Source organism: Lepisosteus platostomus, chromosome 22 (assembly GCF_059453375.1).
Source record: "Lepisosteus platostomus isolate fLepPlt1 chromosome 22, fLepPlt1.hap1, whole genome shotgun sequence".
Taxonomy (NCBI): domain Eukaryota; kingdom Metazoa; phylum Chordata; class Actinopteri; order Semionotiformes; family Lepisosteidae; genus Lepisosteus; species Lepisosteus platostomus.
Genome location: NC_142632.1, coordinates 354,014 through 376,908, shown reverse-complemented (window position 1 = coordinate 376,908; position 22,895 = coordinate 354,014). Strand labels below are relative to the sequence as shown.

The following is a 22,895-nucleotide window of genomic DNA, read 5'->3' as shown; positions in this document are numbered from 1 at the left end:
GGGGGCGCTTGTTTCCAGCCGAAACTTCTCGCGTGTGAGACGAGCTGACCATCGCTGCAGGAGGTGGGAGGGTCACTCTGGTAGACAGGGCTGACCTTCGGCAATAGGATTTATACTCTCCAAGATGATATTTGCACTTTCTGGAGAGGCGATTTTCTCCACTTCAGTAGCCCGATTTCGTCGATTGCGTGGAGAGGGCTGTAGAATGTGGCGCCGTCTTTCCTGCTCCGTCCATGACAGGCGTGCTGGTCTCTGGAGAGAGAGCACGGTCCATCAGCGCACCCCAATAAAGGCACTGGAAGCAGCTGAATCGCATTGGCGAAGCTCAGCGCTGGGCCGCTGGGCACATCTGACCACAGTTTCCGTAGTGTAGTGTTTATCACGTTCGCCTCACACGCGAAAGGTCCCCGGATCGAAACCGGGCGGAAACAGACCAGACTTCTTCTGTCGCCACGCACAAAAGGGGATTGGGGATTCGCCTAGCGCTGTGATCGAACAGACCCACTCACCTCTTAGTGTGGCGGGATCTGCACAGTGCATGTCGCAGCGCATCCTGCTTTCACTTCAATGCGCGTCCTGATGTACCCCGGTCTCCCGCGTGACAGGTGGGGACAGGTGACAGGTCCACGTGGCAGGTCCTATACTAACGAGGAAGACATCTCTCTCTCCGACCCCCGGCATCGTGTCCCGACCCACCGTGCTGGAAGCCGACTCGTGCTGTGATTCCTTTACGGAGCAGAAATGACAACCGAGGAGCCGAGAGATCATTTCAGCATTTCGCGTCTGAACGGAAAACACAAACGACCAACTCAGAATGATTTGCCTTTGACGCTTATCAAAGCGTTTTTTGTGCATCGAACAGACCCACTCACCTCTTAGTGTGGCGGGATCTGCACAGTGCATGTCGCAGCGCTCCCTGCTTTCACTTCAATGTGCTTCCTGATGTCGAGTCGTGTGCCGTGCGGAGGCTCTGAAAGCGAGAGCAATGAAAAGGTGCACGACGTTGTGTTAGAAAACAGAGAAGTGAAAGGCAGTCCTTTCTCTAAGGAGGTAAAAGAAAAGCTACTCCCCGTCAGGGAATCGAACCCTGGTCTCCCACGTGACAGGCGGGGATACTTGCCACTATACTAACGAGGAAGACATCGCACGCTCCGACCCCCGGCATCGTGTCCCGACCCAGCGTGCTGGAAGGCGACGCGTGCTGTGATTCCTTTACAGAGCAGAAATGACAACCGAGGAGCCGAGAGATCATTTCAGCATTTCGCGTCTGAACGGAAAACACAAACGACCAACTCGGAATGACTTGCCTTTGACGCTTATATACCTCTTAGTGTGGCGGGATCTGCACAGTGCATGTCGCAGCGCTCCCTGCTTTCACTTCAATGTGCTTCCTGATGTCGAGTCGTGTGCCGTGCGGAGGCTCTGAAAGCGAGAGCAATGAAAAGGTGCACGACGCTGTGAAATAAACATTAATAAACGCATATATAACGTCGAAAACACATCTAACACTAGGAGTATACGGCACTCTGCACAGTGTACGAAGTAAATTATTTTCGCAGTAATTAATTATATTTACTATATTTATTATACACGTGTAAATTAATTACTGCGAAAATAATTTACTTCGTACACTGTGCAGAGTGCCGTATACTCCTAGTGTTAGATGTGTTTTCGACGTTATATATGCATTTATTAATGTCGTCGATTTTACGGTTGCAATTCGACGTTGATTATACGTCGAGGCGACGTATATATACGTATAGCCGTATTTTCGCCGTGAATATACGTATATTCGACGAATCAATGCCCACAGCTTGGCATACAAGGGTTTTGCGGAGGGGTCTTGCCACCTGCCTGAAAAAAAAACAGTAAAATGTTTGAGTGCCTATAGAGTTTCTATTTTTATTTTCTTGAGAAAAGTTGATACCATTTCCTGGAAACCCCGTCCCCCATCAGTGCGCGGTGCCCGGGGAAAAATCTGTAGGGGGGCGTCTGAAATTCTGAGCGGGGGTGATATTTCGGTTGAAACGGAGCTGTACGGTGCAGCTACCCAAATGAAATCTCGCAGCTATGCCATTGATTAGTGCTTCATGATAGAAGATATCGACTAGCAATCTGGTATTTGCGATGAAGTTCAGTTTCACATTTTTCGTCACTCTCACTGGAGAGTATTGCCTGGAGCGAAAAGTACCATAAGCGTTCATTTTTGCAGCTACATGGACGTTCTGAATCGTTAAGAAAAAATGTTGTAAAACCAACAGAAAGCACAGAGTGCTATAACTAGTCCTAGTTATATAACGATTTTAAGTATAATGATAAACTACTGCAAGGAATCGGCCCACCTGAGCAAACAGGATCGTAATGTTGACACTCAATAACGACACTGATATGTGCAGTTCCTGGACGGATAGCCCTCCTGCCCATCAAACAGACTGAGTGACTGTTCGTGTCATTTAGTGTTGTCTGACCATTGACAAAGTACAACTATTTTTTTAGGGCGCAAATTAAGTTAGGTAAATCTTTTTGCCCAAAACTGAAGGGGCAACATTCCCCCCTCCCCCCGTGATGCCAGGCCTGTCCCCAGCCTATTCCATAATGTCATTATATATAATACCATACAACAGTGACCGATCCTTACTAACTACATGTGTTAAAATTGCACATCAGCTCATAGCAGGGGGCACATAGCCGCGATGTATTATCAATGTTATATTTCAACCATAATATCGACAACATTAATAAACGCATACGTTGAGAAAATATCGAACCCAGCATATTTTCCGGTTATATACCACAATGCATTGCTAGTATTCGTTGGTCACCATTTTGGACACGTTTTTCAAACGTAGAAGTATATCCGCAAATATCTCAGCAATCCTCTTTTGACGAGTAAGTATGAACAATAATAATACTATCTGAATACATACAGATCTTTCTTAATATTATTTTGATTAAAATAGTACGTGAATAAGCAAAAAATGGCACATAAAATAGTGTGAATGGGGAAGATGACACAAAATCGTTTTGCCGTTTCTCTATTCTTATTCTATGTTGTACTTTCAAACTTTGGGTACTCTTTAATTAGGACAGACTTTATTGCTCAACTGCTATGATGCAAGCCAAATTTTATACATTTATTTCAGTTTTGAGCTTAGTAAACCGTTCATTTTTTAGATTATACTAAAGAAGATATTAATCATCATTTATTTGGGAAGTAATATTATATAATTTTCTCCTAGCTGCGGTGCTGAAGTCCCACCCTACATCAACAGAAAAAGAAATAAAGGAGCATGCAATGTGTTACTTGAAGAATGCATATGCAAGGCAGGGGGCCAGGAGATCTGGACACTGAAAATAATAGGTTTTTGGTTCTAACTGTTAGGACAATTAGACAGGGTTTGCAAATAGTGGAAAAAAATCATCTTAGCTTCCATTGTAATATTTTTTTTTCTTGGAAATATAGAAGTTGTACATTTTAAAGTGTATATTTGAATCAAAATGTGGTTTTGAGTTAGTGTGTTAATGTAATTAGTTTTGTGTTTGTCATTACTATACTGTATATTGCCATGTTACCAGAATTTGTAACTGAAGTTTAAGACTAGTTGTGTTTTTTATGATTATTGCCCATATGTTGATTGTTGATTGATTGTATACAATGTATAATTTGAAATACATATGTTTCAGGTGTGAATGTGTATTTTCAGAATACATTTCTAAATCTAATCATTGGCTTGGTTTACTTGTTTCTACACCTATAAAATCTATCTTTGATGTATAATAGACCTCTAACCATATACGTATAACAGACCTCTAACCATATACATATAATAGACCTCTAAAGTTATACGTATAATAGACCTCTAAAGTTATACGTATAATAGACCTCTAACCATATACGTATAATAGTCCTCTAAAGTTATCCGTATAATAGACCTCTAAAGTTATCCGGAACTCCAACCATATATGTATAATAGTCCTCTAAATTTATCTGTATAATAGAACTCCAACCATTTATGTATAATGAATGTCTAAACATAGACGTATAATTGACGTATAACTTTAGACGTATATTAGAATTTCATTCTAGACTAATTGTAGACCACATTTAGACGTATAAGGTATGCGTTTAATAGACGTATATTATATTATATTATATCATTCCCAAACGCGAATCTCCTGTTTTAGAAATGCTTTGGGCGGCGTGAAGTGAAAATAAGAAGTGGGCTCCAGATGCACATGGAAGCAATCAAGTGTTTCATCCGAGCTGTTTCAAAGACTGCCCAAGAGCTTTCCTTTCACAGAGGCGCAACGATTAATGATGGGGGTGCACCCTTCAATGCGCCTTCCGACTCTAGGGAGTGATTGAGACGATTCGTAGCGTGTGCTCATTTCTCTCCATTCCCCGTGTTGCAGTGGTAGGATGACGTAAATTACTGCTTCGACACGTAACGGCATTATAATCACGTGCAGGAGCTGAGGGCTTTAGTTTTGTTTCGTTTTCCATGGCGTTCGTAAGCGCGCAAATCAAAGGCAAGTCCTGCGTCTAACACGAACGTAAATGCTTTTGAAAGTGCAGTGTGGTGCAGCTTGTAAAATCCTTGTCCACATTTGTGGTTTGTTGATGTTTGTTCTGTCTGCCAAAGTTGCATTTTGACATCCGGACGGGGAGACTTTATCATTTGAACGTGAAGCCAGCCTTAAACCCTCTGAGGCGTGTTTGTCTGCCGGCACGTATCTTGTGAAAGGTATTTTTTTTTAACGGAGAGCGACTTTGAAAAAGTTTCCGCAGCCACCTCGCACTGCGTTGAAATCCGTTGGGGACTCCCCGCGCAGGTTCGAAACCTGCCGACTCCGGCATCTGCCGCACGTTGCCTTGTGCCTGCGCGGTAAAGGTGAAGTGCCGCTTCTCCTCTCCTAGTACTATAAAAACGCTAAATCGCTTGGCCCCGCTGCCATGGAAATCAGTTCTTCAGATAACCACACACTTTGCGTTCGCACCTCTGGTGCTCTACTTATGCCTTTGAAAACCTAATGAATAAAGCTGAAAGAACCGACACAATATGTAGGTGCTCATAAAGCACGCAGTAAAGAACTGTTAACAGCAAGGGTTTCAGTGGGTTAACTGAGGAGAAGGCATGATCGCTAATTGTTTACTTTTTATTTGGTGTTAGAAACACTCTTACTGTGCATGACGTGCAACAAATGTAGCCACAGAAATTGCATCACGCTTTCATGTATGCTATTGCAGACACCAACGTTGCCTAGATAGAAAACCGAAATAGCCGTGGGTTTGCTTGCTGGTCTGAAGGATCTCTCTTCGAATCTCTATCATTTGTCAATGGAAGTAAAAGGCGCCGCAATCTCATACGTTCAGAATCAAAACCGCAGCTGTTGTTCGACTTTATTTCTTGACTAATTACAACTGAGTGTCACATGAGCAGTTACATAAACTTGTCTGGTATATTTGAACACAAATGCCGTTCTTCAATTAAAACTAACAGTACATTGTCAGGGACATTCAGTTCTATACAAACAAGAGACAGACAAGAGAATATTTCTACCTTTCATGTGGACTACGTGTTGACTTACTGATCAGAATAATAAGAAGACAGAACAAAAAAAGGCACCGCTGGTATTCGGACCCAGGATCTCCTGTTTACTAGACAGGCGCTTTAACCAACTAAGCCACGGCGCCCCGGGAGCGCTGTCCTTTTGCAGCCACTTGGACACACCACTCAGACACATCTGCATTCGGTGTGTGCTCCGCCTGCTCGCTGAGCAAGTTGCCACCTTTACATACAATAGCAACATCGACAACAAGAGAAAGGATGAGAAATGGCTTTTATCTGGAACTTTTCATGTCCAAGGAACTCAATGTGCTTTCTGTGTACAACAGGGCCACTGAACTCCATACTGGCCACTGAACCACAGCAGTGGCTTGCTGGCTTGATGTCTCCCAAGGAAAATGTTGAAATTGCATGTGGAACAGGAAAATGACTCTCAGGTGCCCATTGCTCATTTTCAGACACATTTATGCAATACTTTCACCATGCGTTGAGCAATAGGGATTAAAGATAGCAGAGGTAAGGTTTAAAAGTGATTCTGAGGTGCAACACATCAGCGATACAGCTAGGCATCTGAAATGCGGGGTTTGAGAGCCCTTCAGGGAACACCGTACCCTAAAGGTACCAGAAGTCCACTAGTATAAGCATTAAGTCACTGTCACCCCTGTTACAATGTGATTGCTACATATCTTCATTTCTTTGGTTTTTAAGGAGTAAGAGTGAAGGGGGTCTAAATCTGCGATCCAGTGTGTTGAAGTATTTCACAACACTACCTGTAGCCCGTCTGAAAATAAATCCTCATTCTGATTATTGCCCTGGGCATGTACCAATAAATTACTGAGCATATATATATCTCACTGTGTTGAAGCTAGAGACCTGTATGTAATAATATGATGCTAAAATGTTATTTTCACATATATTAATGTAATAAATGATTGCTTATGCTTTATAAACAAACCTAATTAAAATAAAAGCTTAAGTTTTGTATTTATCTTGTACCATAGAACATGATTTTCTTTGTATTTCAAGCCAACAAAGTGTCCAAATGACGCACTACATGATATAAGGAAGATTATCACATGCATATCGGTATTATCTTTCTTATGAAAATGCATTCCTTTCATTACCTTTTACTTTTTAAAATGAACTCAAATTGTGTATAATGTAATAATTTAAGTAGAATAGATTCTAATAATATAATGATCCAGTGTGTTGCACTACTTCACTGCTTCACTGCTCTATGCCGTCTGGAAATAAATCCTCAGACTGCTTACTGCCCTGGGCATGTACCAATAAATTACAGGAGCACATCTATATATCACTGCGTTGAAGCAGGAGACACACAATCACTGCAAGCACATCCTAAATACAGTGTTCCATCACCTTTGACCTCATCCAGAACATATCATTTCTTGAAAGGGATTGCTGTCCGAATGCACATCTGAATCCCAAACAGAATCTCTAGTAATATACGATCGTTTGTGAAACATGCAAATGACTATCTCAGGGGCCCATTCCTCATTGTCAGACACATGTATGCAATGCTTTCACCGTGCATTGAGCAATAGGGATTAAAGACGCCACAGGTAAGGTTAGATGTCATGTTCTATGATCATTTCTTTCAGCATTAGGGACTAAATATACTAAACGTATGATGCTAAAATGTTATTTTCACATATATTAATGTAATAAATGATTGCTTATGCTTTATAATCAAATCTAATTAAAATAAAAGCTTAAGTTTTGTATTTATCTTGTACCATAGAACATGATTTTCTTTGTATTTCAAGCCCACAAAGTGTCCAAATGTTCTATGATCATTTCTTTCAGCATTAGGGACTAAATATACCAAACGTATGATGCTAAAATCCTGAAAAAAGGATGTGCTCCATCTTGTCAGTAGATTGGATTCCAAAACTGATTTGGGTCAATATACATTATCTTTGAAGATAAGGTACAGTCTACTGTAGGGAACCATCAACTTAGAAAGCATTGGCCTTCCCTGGGGGTCAGGTAGGTGCAAAAGATAAACCTTTATCCTATCTTTATATTAAGATAAGTGGCCAAGCAGTATTTTTCCAAGTTTCACCAAGCTCATCATGTTGCCATAGTAGACAAAGTTCTATAAAATGTTAAATAACTTTTAAAAAAAGCATCTTGGTCTTTCAGTACTGTACAAGGTGAATTAAACTGTCCCTGGTAATAAAAAGTAATTAGAAGCATCCCAGAAACTTTATCTCTAGAAACATTAGTTGTTTTATATCATGTAATTTAGTGTGATGTTGTCAGAATTCAAGGACATTATCACACACAGAAATTGGTTCAGTTAAATCTAAAAAACACAGCTAAACATGGGTTTAAATGTAAAATAGAAGTCTTACCTCTTGTCAAAAGATTTAATTCAAGAAGCGATGTAATAAATGATTGCTTATGCTTTATAAACAAATCTAATTAAAATAAAAGCTTAAGTTTGGTATTTATCTTGTACCATAGAACATGATTTTCTTTGTATTTCAAGCCCACAAAATGTCCAAATGACGCACTACATGATATAAGGAAGATTATCACATGCATATCGGTTTTATCTTTCTTATGAAAATGCATTCCTTTCATTACCTTTTACTTTTTAAAATGAACTCAAATTGTGTATAATGTAATAATTTAAGTAGAATAGATTCAGGTAGGAAATATAGAGTCATGACGTTTATGGCTGACATCATTTCACATGGGTGAATTTTAAGCTAAGAAACAAAAACATTTACAATGAAGATACCATTGCTTAATTTTTAATGCCTTTAAAAAATAAATACCTCCTGAGAATAATTTGCCACTCCCAGATCCTTGGTAAGGTACTGTTTGAATCCAATCAGGAGAGGAGCATCCAGGGAGTGCTTTCTATAGAGTCCAGCTTGGGCCACTCTCTTCCGGCCTGCTGATACTTTTTAACTACTCAGGGCCTGTAAGGATATAAAACACCGGTTTAAACATTTTATACCTATAAGACAAATTAGAATTTTAGTAAAAAATAGATACATCTGAAAAATAAAAAGTCTTACTGCTGATAGAGTTCTTCAGAGCTCACATCTTCCCCTTCCTTATCCGCTTCTGTTTCAGTTTCTAGAGCAGCCTCTGGCATCTCTTCCTCCTGGACAGCGGCCTCTTGCTCAGGGCTGCTGGAATGCAGGTAGATTCTTTTCAACATGCTTTTACATAATATGTTGTAACAATGATTTCAAAAAGAAACTACAGAAGCCTTACAGATTAAAAATATCTCACCTTGTGCTCATTTCCCTCTATTCCCCGTGTTGCAGTGGTGGGATGACGTAAATTACTGCTTCGACACGTAACGGCATTATAATCAAGTGCAGGAGCTGAGGGCTTTAGTTTTGTTTCGTTTTCCATGGCGTTCGTAAGCGCGCAAATCAAAGGCAATTCCTGCGTCTAACAGGAATGTAAATGCTTTTGAAAGTGCAGTGTGGTGCTGCTTGTAAAATCCTTGTCCACATTTGTGGTTTGTTGATGTTTTTTCTGTCTGCCATAAGTTGCATTTTGACATCTGGACGGGGAGACTTTATCATTTGAACGTGAAGCCAACCTTAAACCCTCTGAGGCGTGTCTGTCTGCCGGCACGTATTTTGTGAAAGGTATTTTTTTTTTTAACGGAGAGCGACTTTGAAAAAGTTTCCGCAGCCACCTCGCACTCCGTGTTAGATTATAGGAGGAATGCGGCAGCGGTGAGCTCGCTGTAGTCGTGGCCGAGTGGTTAAGGCGATGGACTCGAAATCCATTGGGGACTCCCCGCGCAGGTTCGAATCCTGCCGACTACGGCGTCTGCCGCACGTCGCTTTGTGCCTGCGCTGAAAAGGCGTAGTGCCGCTTCTCCTTTCCTCGTGCTATAAAAACGCTAAATCGCTTGTCCCCGCTGCCATGGAAATCAATTCTTCAGGTAACCACACACTTTGCGTTCGCACCTCTGGTGCTCTACTTATGCCTTTGAAAACCTAATGAATAAAGCTGAAAGAACCGACACGATATGTAGGTGCTCGTAAAGCACGCAGTAAAGAACTGTTAACAGCAAGGTTTCAGTGGGTTAACTGAGGAGAAGGCGTGATCGCTAATTGTTGACTTTGTATTTGGTGTTAGAAACACTCTTACTGTGCATGACGTGCAACAAATGTAGCCACAGAAATGGCATCACGCTTTCATGTATGCTATTGCAGACACCAACGTTGCCTAGATAGAAAACCGAAATAGCCGTGGGTTTGCTTGCTGGTCTGAAGGATCTCTCTTCGAATATCTATCATTTGTCAATGGAAGTAAAAGGCGCTGCAATCTCATACGTTCAGAATCAAACTCGCAGCTGTTGTTCGACTTTATTTCTTGACTAATTACAACTGTGTTGCATGAGCAGTTACGTAAACTTGTCTGGTATATTTGAACACAGATGCCGTTCTTCAATTAAAACTAACAGTACATTGTCAGGGACATTCAGTTCTATAAAAACAAGAGACAGACAAGAGAATATTCTACCTTTCATGTGGACTACGTGTTGACTTACTGATCGGAATAATTGAAAAGTTCGGGTCATAGCCGATGCAGTGCGTGCTAATTAGAACAACAGCAACGCTGAGCTCTCAGCACCGTACTGAGCCCAGGTGTTTTTCTAAAGCTGTCAGGTGCAGTTCATTTACAGTACGCCCCGTGTCTCAACGGTAGGACGGAGTCAAATACTGCCTCGACACGCAACAGCATTATAATAAACCGCAGGACTTGAGGGCTGTTCTCTTTGAATGTTCCAAGGCATTCGTAAGAGCGTAGGTCAAGGGCCATTCGTGCATCTCCTGTAACTCGAGTAAAAATGCTATTCAAAGTGCAGTGACTGAAATCGTCGTCCACATGTCTCCGTTGTTGATTTCTTTCTGTCTAAGAAAGTTCTATTTTCATGTCCGAACTGGGAGACTTTATCATTCCAACTTGAAGCCACCCTTAAGTACTCTGAGGTGTGTGTCTGCTTACACGTATGGCGTAAAAGGTTTCTTAAACGGAGAGCGAACTTGAAAAAAGTTGCCGCCGCCTCGCACTCCCTGTTCGATTGTAGCAAGAAGCCAACAGCTGGTGTATTTACTGTAATCGTGGCCGAGTGGTTAAGGCAACAAACTTGAAATCTGTTTGGGTCTTTCTGCGCAGGTTCAAATCCTGCCGACTACGGTGTCCTTTGCATTTGCTCTCGTGCGTGCATGAAAAAGGACCAGCGCTGTTTTGTTTTCGCTGGGACCTTTAACACTCTAAATCGCCTAGACCCACTGCCTTGGAAATCGATTCTTCAGCACCCACGAGTGACGCTTTGCAGCTGGACGCAGATAACGATGCTTTTCTGCAACGAGCTTTCCAGCTGAATTTTCTCGGCAGCTCCATACTGAACCTGTTCTCCATTGCAACATAGCGGAGGCTCGTCACGTCTATAGCAAGGCTGTGTAGGACCGCATACGCCACAGTGACTTGTACACAGACCACATGAAAGGCAAGCAAAATACACTTTTAAAATTCCAAAGACTCACAAGGTCAGAGGAACAGCGATGACCTGAACAGATCTGTTACAGAAGTGTAGGTTGACCTTTTTAGAGCTGTAATTGCATTTTTGTTTAATAGAAGATCAAATCTACTCGCATGTACCAGCACCTTACAGTTTATTGATGTTAATTCTATTTAAGTAATAAGATTGCTAACGATGTTTGACTTTAGCCGGTGTTTTTTAGAACAAATTGCTTACTCTTCTGTAAGGAATACGCAGTACGTGCCTTTGTCAGTCATTGCTCACCATACCTGTAACTTTCTTATCTAACTCACTTCCTCAAATGGTGAAGGTCCACAAACATAAATGAAAAAAACCCTTGTTGTAGATGAGGTGCACAAAAAAGCAGCCCCTGATAGTGTATAACACATTTATACTATTGCAAATAGTATAGAAAATTATATAATATTACTTCCCAAATAAATGATGATTAATATCTTCTTTAGTATAATCTAAAAAATGAACGGTTTACTAAGCTCAAAACTGAAATAAATGTATCAAATTTGGCTTGCATCATAGCAGTTGAGCAATAAAGTCTGTCCTAATTAAAGAGTACCCAAAGTTTGAAAGTACAACATAGAATAAGAATAGAGAAACGGCAAAACGATTTTGTGTCATCTTCCCCATTCACACTATTTTATGTGCCATTTTTTGCTTATTCACGTACTATTTTAATCAAAATAATATTAAGAAAGATCTGTATGTATTCAGATAGTATTATTATTGTTCATACTTGCTCGTCAAAAGAGGATTGCTGAGATATTTGCGGATATACTTCTACGTTTGAAAAACGTGTACAAAATGGTGACCAACGAATACTAGCAATGCATTGTGGTATATAACCGGAAAAAATGCTGGGTTCGATATTTTCTCAATGTATGCGTTTATTAATGTTGTCGATATAATGGTTGAAATTTAACATTGATAATACATCGCGGCTATGTGCCCCCTGCTATGAGCTGATGTGCAATTTTAACACATGCAGTTAGTAAGGATCGGTCACTGTTGTATGGTATTATATACAGTATAATGACATTATGGAATAGGATGGGGACAGGCCTGGCATCACGGGGGGAGGGAGGAATGTCGCCCCTTCAGTTTTGGGCAAAAAGATTTACCTAACTTAATTTGCGCCCTAAAAAAATAGTTGTACTTTGTCAATGGTCAGACAACACTAAATGACACGAACAGTCACTCAGTCTGTTTGATGGGCAGGAGGGCTATCCGTCCAGGAACTGCACATATCAGTGTCGTTATTGAGTGTCAACATTACGATCCTGTTTGCTCAGGTGGACCGATTCCTTGCAGTAGTTTATCATTATACTTAAAATCATTATATAACTAGGACTAGTTATAGCAGTCTGTGCTTTCTGTTGGTTTTACAACATTTTTTTCTTAACGATTCAGAACGTCCATGTAGCTGCAAGAATGAACGCTTATGGTACTTTTCGCTCCAGGCAATACAAACCGTGAGAGTGACGAAAAATGTGAAACTGAACTTCATCGCAAATACCAGATTGCTAGTCGTTATTTTCTATCATGAAGCACTAATCAATGGCATAGCTGCGAGATTTCATCTGGGTAGCTGCACCATACAGCTCCGTTTCAACTGAAATATCACCCCCCCTCAGAATTTCAGAAGCACCCCTACAGATTTTTCCCCGGGCACCGCGCACTGATGGGAGACGGGGTGTCCAGGAAATGGTATCAACTTTTCTCAAGAAAATAAAAATAGAAACTCTATAGGCCCTCAAACATTTTACTGTTTTTTTTCAGGCAGGTGGCAAGACCCCCTCCGCAAAACCCTTGTATGCCAAGCTGTGGGCATTGATTAGTCGAATATACGTATATTCACAGCGAAAATATGGCTATACGTACACACGATACATACAGTAAAAAGCCTCAGGCACTGTGTTAGATGTGTTTTCAACGTTATATATGCGTTTATTAATGTCGTCGATTTTACGGTTGCAATTCGACGTTGATTATACGTCGAGGCGACGTATATTCCCGTATAGCCGTATTTTCGCCGTGAATATACTGTATTCGACGAATCAATGCCCACTGGGTAAACTCTTGAGCAAACTCTGAACCAGCTCTAAGGAAACTAATCCAATTAGACGTTACTTTGACTCATCTTTTTACGCTCAGCGCTGGATTGCTCAAACTCCAGCTAGGGTTAGGGTTAGCATTCCCACGCTACTTAGACACTTTGTTTACGCTCAGTGCTGAATTTTGGGAACTTCAGGACGAGTGGGAATTTTCTCCTATCTGTCAATTCTGTTTTGTTTTGGAGACTCTTGGCTGCCTATGTTGTTCAGTGCAGCGTGAAGGAAACATTTTCCAAAACTGTGTCAGCTCAAAAGTTGTAAGAAAACCTCTCCAGGTGCTTTAACTCTCTTCATTTTTGTCATTTAATGTGACACTCGATGTATAACTGGAGCCTCACATATGCAAATGGTGAGGCTCCAGTTCGACACCCAGTTCGACACCACTTTACAGTATATGACAAAAGCATGGCAGACTGTGCCGGACCGGCAGATAACTTCTGCTTATTTTTACCATATTAAACATTGGAAATCCAACCACTTGCATTTGTGACACTTGATTTTGGCTCCACAGAAGACACTCTTAAATCTTCAAACACTTTTCTCTTCTCCCGCAACACTCTTGTCTGTCGGCACTATGTGGCTGCGTTGCATGACAACCCATCTCACCACGGAAAGGAACCTAACAGCTTTGGTAAGAGAGGAGAAGAGGACCTGGGCTGTACGGGGCTCAAACCCGTGACCTTGGCGTTATTAGCACCACGCTCTAACCAGCTGAGCTAACCGGCCTCACAACATCAATCCTCTCTGTGCTGCAAAAAATCGATCTCAGGGAATTTCTTTTGCCCTCCTTTGAATAGAAAGCCGTGTAATTCAGTGTACGGGCTTTCTCGTGCAGTTTCATGGTTCTTGTAACCCAAATCCTACACTGGCCTGAAGTGCCCCCCCATTTCACAGCATTTTTCAGCTGATTTAAAATGTACCTAAAGGAGAAGCATTATTGAAGACCATCAATTACCAAGAGCTTTTGTCAAAGGTTTTGGTGGTCATTTTTAATGACCACAGAGCGCTGTGACCTCGGTTTTACATCTCATCCAAAAGACAGCGCCCTTTTACAACACAGCATCTCCGTCACTATACTGGGGCATTGGGACCCGCACAGACCTCAGGGTGAGTGCCCCCCCGCCGGCACCATTAACACCGCTTCCAGCTGGAAGCTTTGTTTTTCCCTGTAGCTCACCCTCATTCGGGTACTGACCTGGCTCGCACCTACTTAGCTTCAGTGGGTTTGCAGTTGCGAGTTGCAAGGGGATGCAAGTGATGGAGCTGCTCGCTGCAAAAGCCACTGCATTGGCCGGGAATCGAACCCGAGCCTCCCACGTGGCAGGCAAGAAGTCTACCACTGAACCACCAATGCTCAGTGCCTGGGCCTTCAAAAAAGACGGTTTTTTGGTGCTCTGTGCAAAACGCGTCGACATCTGCTTCCAGCTGCAAAATGTCATTCGCGGACGCTGAAGAACTTATTTCCAAGGCAGCGGGTACAAGCGATTCGGTGTTTTAAAACCACCAGGAACAGCAAGGAGGCGCGCTTCTTTGCTTGCGCCGGAACACACCGACTGGAGGCGGACAACGTAGTCGGCAGGATTCGAACCTGCGCGGGGAGACCCCAATGGATTTCTAGTCCATCGCCTTAACCACTCGGCCACGACTACAGCAAGCCCTGCTGCCGCTGCGTTGTTGCTACAATCTTACCTGGATCGCGAGGCGCCGGCGGAAGCCTATTTCAAAGTCGTTCTCCGTTTCAAAAAAACATTTCCAAAATACAAGCCTTGCAGACAGACACGCCTCAGAGGACTTAAGGGTGGCTTCATGTCGGAATGATAAAGTCTCCCCGTCCGGACATGAAAATTCCACTTTGTTACACACAAAAAAAGAATCAACAACAGAGAAATGCCCACAAGCATTTGAAAAGCCGCACCACGCCGCATTTGAAATAGCTCTTACATTAGTGGTAGACGCAGGAATCGCCTTTTTATTTACGCTCTTACCAACGCGATGGAAAGCAAAACAAAGCAAAGCAGAGCAAAACAAAACGAACAAACGAAAACCCTCACGTCCCGCACTTGCATATAACGCCGTTACGTGCCCAAGCGGTATTGTACGTCATCCTAGCACTGCACCCCGAGGCGTACGGCATATGGGAACGAGCACACGCCACGAATCGTCTCGAATCGCTCCCTACAGCTGTAAGGCTCCTTAAAGCATGCACCCCCAATATTCTTCTTTGCGCATCTGTGAAAGGTAAACTCTTGAGCAAACTCTAAACCAGCTCTAAGGAAACTAATCCGATTAGACGTTACTTTGACTCATCCTTTAAGGGACCTTTCTTAATTGGAGAAATCAATGATTTCAAATGAATTCTGTATGCGTTAAAAGACAGCTATACACAGAAAACATGCAGGACACTGCTCATGATGTTTCCCGAGCCGAAACAGTGTGTTTTTCCAAGCCATCTGACAAAGCCCGCCCACTGAAAACTGCAGCAGATAGTGTAAAGACGTTCAACTTTGTAACTACTGCACGCACAGGAAGCAGTATAAATTCCTCTTTTCAAACTGTCAAAGGTTTGCTTTGCGAACGCTGCAGGACATCGCACAATCTCTTTTGAACGGGGACAAACGATTTCTTATGAGGCACACTAAGTACAGACGTTTAAAAAGCTCCACTCATGCCGACGATGCAGCATGAAGAAGCGCAACCTAACGTTTGCATTCCTAACACTGTTGCAACCTAGCACTGTTACATTCCGCGCATCAGTAGCTAAGAGAATATCATTTAAGGCTCTTGTTAATGCTGTTTCAGAAACCAGACTGAAATTTCTCAAGTATATTATTTGAATCCAGATACGATTGACGTTGGGCAACAACTATTCTCTCAAGACTTTAAGATTGAAATGGGACCTTTGAGACAGGCCTGTAGTTTTTAAGAACATGTGGATCCAAATTTGACTTCTTAAGGAGCGGTCTAACAACCGCTACCTTAAATTGATCAGGTACAACGCCTGACGCAAGCGATGTATTCATCATACTAATTATAGGTCCTGCCAGTCCTTCAGGGGAATCTTTGACTAGCTGAGTGGGTATGGGAGTGTTCATGTCTGTGTTCATGAGTCCACCATAAGAAGAAATCTGAACAGGAGTGGTGATCATGCGAGGTCACCACGGAGGAAACCACTGCTCTCCCCCCCAAAAAAAACACCACTGCCCCTCTCAAGTTTGCTAAAGACCACATGGATGTTCCACAGCAACTCCTGGAACAATGTTCTGTGGACAGACGTGACAAAAGTTGAACTTGTTGGTAAATGTGCACAGCATTATGTTTGGAGATAACAAAACTCTGCATACCAACTCCAAAACCTCATCCCACCTGGGAAGCATGGCGGATGCTGTACGGCTTGCAATCATTGAGGGACCGATGAATTCCAAGATGTATTTGGAAATTCTACAGCAGTATGTCAGGGTGTCTGCCTGTGATCTAAAACTCGAAAGACGCTGGGTCATGCAGCATGACAAAAACACAGGAGTACATCAACAACAGAGTGGCTGAAACAGAAGAAATTCCGTATTTTGGGATGGCCAAGTAAGAGTCCTGACCCCAATCCCATCGAAGTGCTGTGGCGTGATCTGAAGCAGGCCGTTCAGTGCAAGACATCCCAAAAATATACATGAACTGAAACAGTTTTTCATAGAGGAATAGGCCAAAATACCTCCTAACCGCTGCTCAGGTCTGACCAGCCGCTACAGAAAGTGGGGGTTGAGGTTTTTGTCATAAAGGAGGTTCCACTAGCTCCTTAATATAAGGGTTCACGTACTTTTTCCATCAATGACCTTGATTGTTTAAACCATTTGGTCAATAAAGAAACAGCAATGTCAAATGTTGGGCGTGTGTTGTTTGTTAAATCAGACTCTCTTTATTAATTATTATGACTTAGATAAAGATAAGATCACATGTTAGGAGCCATTCATGCAGAAATCCACATCATTCCGAAGGGCTGTTTACAAAAGTTTTTCTCCCAACTATATGTGAGAGAAAAGCAGAGACGCTCACTGAGTAAGGCGGGGTTGCAGCTTTGCAAATCACAAGGACATTTGTACGCTCAAAATGGGACAGGAGCACCCCAGATGGGACTCAAACCCACAATCCCTGGCTTAGGAGGCCAGTGCCTTATCCATTAGGTCACTGGGGCGGGTCGATCACGCTGATGAAGAGCCAGTTTTTTTTTTCCTTTGCTTTTTCAAAGGGATCCCCAAAATTAGGAAAGTTAGGCAGCAGAAGGTTTACTGTGACCTGAGAAGGACCGGCATCCAATCACGGTGGTACACACACACACGCTCTCACTCATCTGAGCTACACGGCTACCAAGATGATCTCAGGTGCGCCGAGCTGGTACGGAACATATTGAACTGATCGACGGCGAATTGTCTCTCAGACAGGCTTTTCACCTCTGAGCTCCCTGACTGACAGTAATCAGCTAGGTAGTGAAACAGTCAGCTGCTTCTAAGCCTTAAACAGCTGCATCTCGGCGCTTCCACGGAGAGATGATTTGAAAGCCGAACATCGCCCATTGGGAACACCTTACTATCACTAGTTTAAGAGACTCTTAAGGTCTTGCAGAGGTGCCTGTCTAATAGCATGCGCTTTGCAAGCTATAGGTGTTTAGGCTGAGGCAGAATACCTGTTAACAAAATGTTTTTCTAAAGGGGCCTCGCACTCTTTTCCAAGCAATGGTCACCATCCCCACCGAGTGTCACAATGTAGTCATGTCCTAGGACGTCACCTGTTAGTCTCCATTTGTCTGCCACCAACACTTTAGGTTACGGGGTCACAACCGCACCCCGGAGACCAGAGGAGCCGTTGGCGTTCTGGCAGCGCAGATTGGGCTGAAGGTGGGGCGCTTGAATCTCCCTGTTGGAGGCCGTCTGAAACTGACCCAAGCCTTTCCCTTGAATTAAATCACTTGTTTCCTTTGAGCCGTTTCAAAGACTGCTCCAGAGTTTACCTTGCACAGATGCGCAAAGATTAATGATGGGGGTGCACGCTTCCAGGCGCCTTACAACTGTAGGGACTGATTAGAGACAATTCGTAGCGTGTGCTCATTTCTCTCTATTCCCCGTGTTGCAGTGGTAGGATGACATAAATTCCTGCTTCGACACGTAACGGCATTATAATCAAGTGCAGGAGCTGAGGGCTTTAGTTTTGTTTCGTTTTCCATGGCGTTCGTAAGCGCGCAAATCAAAGGCAATTCCTGCGTCTAACACGAATGTAAATGCTTTTGAAAGTGCAGTGTGGTGCAGCTTGTAAAAACCATTTGTGGTTTTTTGATGTTTTTTCTGTCTGCCAAAGTTGCATTTTGACATCCGGACTGGGGGACTTTATCATTTGAACGTGAAGCCAGCCTTAAACCCTCTGAGGCGTGTCTGACTGCCGGCACGAATCTTGTGAAAGGTATTTTTTTTTAACGGAGAGCGACTTTAAAAAGGTTTCCGCTGCCACCTCGCAGTCCGTGTTAGATTATAGGAGGAACGCGGCGGCAGCGAGCTCGCTTTTGTCTTGGCCGAGTGGTTAAGTGCGTTGGGGACTCACCGCGCAGGTTCGGAACTTGACGACTCCGGCGTCTGCCGCACGTCGCCTTGTGCCTGCGCGGCAAAGGCAAAGTGCCGCTTCTCCTTTCCCGGTACTATAAAAACGCTAAATCGCTTGGACCCGCTGCCATGGAAAGCAATTCTTCAGATAACCACACATTTTGCGTTCGCACCTCTGGTGCTCTACTTATGCCTTTGAAAACCTAATGAATAAAGCTGAAAGAACCGACACGATATGTAGGTGCTCGTAAAGCACGCAGTAAAGAACTGTTAACAGCAAGGGTTTCAGTGGGTTAACTGAGGAGAAGGCGTCATCGCTAATTGTTGACTTTTTATTTGGTGTTAGAAACACTCTTACTGTGCATGACGTGCAACAAATGTAGCCACAGAAATTGCATCACGCTTTCATGTATTGTATTGCAGACACCAACGTTGCCTAGATAGAAAACCGAAATAGCCGTGGGTTTGCTTGCTGGTCTGAAGGATCTCTCTTCGAATCTCTATCATTTGTCAATGGAAGTAAAAGGCGCTGAAATCTTATACGTTCAGAATCAAACCCGCAGCTGTTGTTCGACTTTATTTCTTGACTAATTATAACTGAGTGTCGCATGAGCAGTTACGTAAACTTGTCTGGTATATTTGAACACAAATGCCGTTCTTCAATTAAAACTAACAGTACATTGTCAGGGACATTCAGTTCTATACAAACAAGAGACAGACAAGAGAATATTTCTACCGTTCATGTGGACTACGTGTTGACTTACTGATCGGAATAATTGAAAAGTTCGGGCTCATAGCCGATGCAGTGCGTGCTAATTAGAACAACAGCAACGCTGAGCTCTCAGCACCGTACTGAGCCCAGGTGTTTTTCTAAAGCTGTCAGGTGCAGTTCATTTACATGAAGGAAATCTCTTACTGGGTGTGATTACAATGCAGTAAGTAGCACAGACTGCTTAGGGAGTAGCCCGATGCATTTAAAAACGACCCGAACCAGGCAGGAGTCGAACCTGCAATCTCCTGATCCGTAGTCAGACGCGTTATCCATTGCGCCACTGGCCCTGGTGTGACACTGCAGGACTGTAACCCAGTGAGCTCAGCCCTGCAACTAGTAAAATATTACCCCCGGTCCATTCTTTTCCAAAAGTGAGAAACACCTGTTTTCTACATGTTGTCTGTTTTAAAACCATATCTCTTTAAACCAAACCAAAGAGTTTGTCTTTTGCACTGCTATTCTGATTCATTTCGATTTCAAAGAAAAAAAAAACATTACCTTCCAAAGCATCATAAAATTGTCCCTTCTTCCAGACTCTACTTCTCTCTTGTAGTAGTACAGCAGACCTTTCCAGGTGAGCAGATCACAGAGTCCGAAATGAGCTTCCTCAATCAAGCAAAGTACCTGAACATGACTCTGTCATCATAAAAGCGCCCCTGTAATAAAGAAATTAAATCCGAAATCAAGAGGGCAGTTGCCTACTGAAATACAAGAAGTCATCAATTTTAACCTAGCAACACATTAAAGGCTGCATCTATACAAGTACGATTCTAGAAATGCTCACCAGATTACGTTTTAAGAAGGAACTGTGCCTCAGGTTCCGCCGAGATCTTAACTCGGATGGCAGGATTCAGAGTCCGGAGTGCGGACTGATGGCGCACGGAGGGTCCATATACTGTGGATCCCTCAGTGATCTTCCGCGTATTCAAACCACCAGCGTGTGACTCCCCTGTCCCCGTGACCTCATTGCTCTGCTCTCTCCTCTGTGCAGCCGAGCCCGACTCACGGTAAAGTGAAAAAAAATATGCCCTCAACGTGAGATTTAGTCTGGAGCGAGGATAGATGTTACCTTTTTATCATTGAACAGGATGTATGTGATGTGGCGACTAGGTTCAATTTTGTATCCTCTTTAAAAGATTAAGGACTGGGGTGAGCGTGATTTACCAGCTAAGAACCCGACGTGCGCACCGTTTAAGCTGCATAGACTCGGTCGTTTAACTCTTCTCCATTAGTAGGGTTAAGGTTAAAGAAAAAAACATTGCTGACTTCTTTTTTTTTTGCCAGCCGCTAGCGCTGATTAGCAAGGTTTGTATTTCATGTTTTGCAAGTTGCATCCATTTTAAGAAAAACAAGTCGCGTTAAAGACAGGAAATGAATACTTGCATTTAATTAAGTCTAGCCGTAGGCGGTTGTCCATAATGACCAGTACTGTTCAAGAAGACAGAACAAAGAAGGCACCGCTGGGATTCGAACCCAGGATCTCCTGTTTACTAGACAGGCGCTTTAACCAACTAAGCCACAGTGCCCCGGGAGTGTTGTCCTTTTGCAGCCACTTGGACACACCTTTAGAAAAACATTTTGTTAGGCATTCTGCCTCAGCCTAAACACCTATAGCTTGCAAAGCGCATGCTATTAGACAGGCACCTCTGCAAGACCTTAAGAGTCTCTTAAACTAGTGATAGTAAGGTGTTCCCAATGGGTGATGTTCGGCTTTCAAATCATCTCATCCGTGGAAGCGCCGAGATGCAGCTGTTTAAGGCTTAGAAGCAGCTGACTGTTTCACTACCTAGCTGATCACTGTCAGTCAGGGAGCTTAGAGGTGAAAAGCCTGTCTGAGAGACAATTCGCCATCGATCAGTTCAATATGTTCCGTACCAGCTCGGCGCACCCGAGATCATCTTGGTAGCCGTGTAGCTCAGATGAGTGAGAGCTTGTGTGTATTTACCACCGTGATTGGATGCCGGCCCTTCTCAGGTCACAGTAAACCTTCTGCTCAAAAAAAGTGAGGTAAAACCTCACTCTGCACAGTAAAACCTAAAAAAGTGAGGTTTTATTTAATCTCTGACCAAGGGAAACGTTTCATTTTTTCAAAGAAATGTTTGTTAAAAAATAAAGTCATAGTTCCATGGGATTCAATCATAGACCGTGTGACATGGAAGTCAGGAACCTAACCCACTAAAGCACTACAGAAACATTATCGACAGACAATGTACAGCGTGTACTATTCTTGTGTTGCGGTACATGAATATAATTATATCGTTATTAATTTCTAATTTATAACTTTATTAACTTTATAAATTAACTTTATAAATTTATTAACGTTATTAATTAATTTCACGACGCACAGACAGAGCGTGGGGAGCCGCCGCCTGCAAACACAGCTCCAGGCAGGACTCCGCTCTGCAGGAGCCGCAGAGCAGAGGAGATGGGGGCAGCTTAGCTCCTGTGCAGAGACCTGAGCTGTTGTTGCTGCGGACGCTGTCTTTTCTGCACTCGGGGTAGGAGTGAATGTTGAGTTGCCCTTAGAAATGAAGCAGAGCACTTCAACGGCACGGGTGTGTGTGTGTGCGCCCTGGTGATTCTGGGAGACAGATCGAACCTGGGCTAAAAGAGAGGAGGCTTAGCCCTCTTCCATTTACTAGTTCAAAGTTGTACAACCCATTTGTATCTGCTAGGCGGCGCAGTCGTCGTGCACAAAGAACGCTTTGAAAAGCGTCAAAGGCAAGTCATTCTGAGTTGGTTGTTTGTGTTTTCCGTTCAGACGCGAAATGCTGAAATGATCTCTCGGCTCCTCGGTTGTCATTTCTGCTCCGTAAAGGAATCACAGCACGCGTCGGCTTCCAGCACGGTGGGTCGGGACACGATGCCGGGGGGTCGGAGAGAGCGATGTCTTCCTCATTAGTATAGGACCTGTCACCTGTCCCCACCTGTCACGCGGGAGACAGGGGTACATCAGGACGCGCATTGAAGTGAAAGCAGGATGCGCTGCGACATGCACTGTGCAGATCCCGCCACACTAAGAGGTGAGTGGGTCTGTTCGATAACAGCGCTAGGCGAATCCCCAATCCCCTTTTGTGCGTGGCGACAAAAGAAGTCTGAAGTCCGTTTCCACCCGGGGACCTTTCGCGTGTGAGGCGAACGTGATAACCACTACACTACGGAAACAGTGGTCAGATGTGCCCAGCGGCCCAGTGCTGAGCTTCGCCAATGCGATTCAGCGGCTTCCAGTGCCTTTATTGGTGTGCGCTGATGGACCGTGCTCTCTCTCCAGAGTCCAGCACGCCTGTCATGGACGGA

The 22,895-nt window shown here is 43.3% G+C and overlaps 5 non-coding genes across 5 annotated transcripts; 2 read left to right on the top strand and 3 right to left on the bottom strand.

Annotated features, from left to right (window-relative positions):
* Positions 1-9,309: 9,309 nt before the first annotated feature.
* trnas-cga (transfer RNA serine (anticodon CGA)) lies at positions 9,310-9,391 on the top strand. The gene has a single exon. It is a non-coding gene; the product is annotated as a tRNA-Ser (tRNA).
* Positions 9,392-10,690: 1,299 nt separating this feature from the next.
* On the top strand, positions 10,691-10,772 carry trnas-uga (transfer RNA serine (anticodon UGA)). The gene has a single exon. It is a non-coding gene; the product is annotated as a tRNA-Ser (tRNA).
* Positions 10,773-14,814: 4,042 nt separating this feature from the next.
* trnas-aga (transfer RNA serine (anticodon AGA)) lies at positions 14,815-14,896 on the bottom strand. The gene has a single exon. It is a non-coding gene; the product is annotated as a tRNA-Ser (tRNA).
* Positions 14,897-19,812: 4,916 nt separating this feature from the next.
* On the bottom strand, positions 19,813-19,885 carry trnar-acg (transfer RNA arginine (anticodon ACG)). Its single transcript has one exon. It is a non-coding gene; the product is annotated as a tRNA-Arg (tRNA).
* A 1,165-nt stretch (positions 19,886-21,050) lies between these two features.
* trnat-agu (transfer RNA threonine (anticodon AGU)) lies at positions 21,051-21,124 on the bottom strand. The gene has a single exon. It is a non-coding gene; the product is annotated as a tRNA-Thr (tRNA).
* Positions 21,125-22,895: the final 1,771 nt, after the last annotated feature.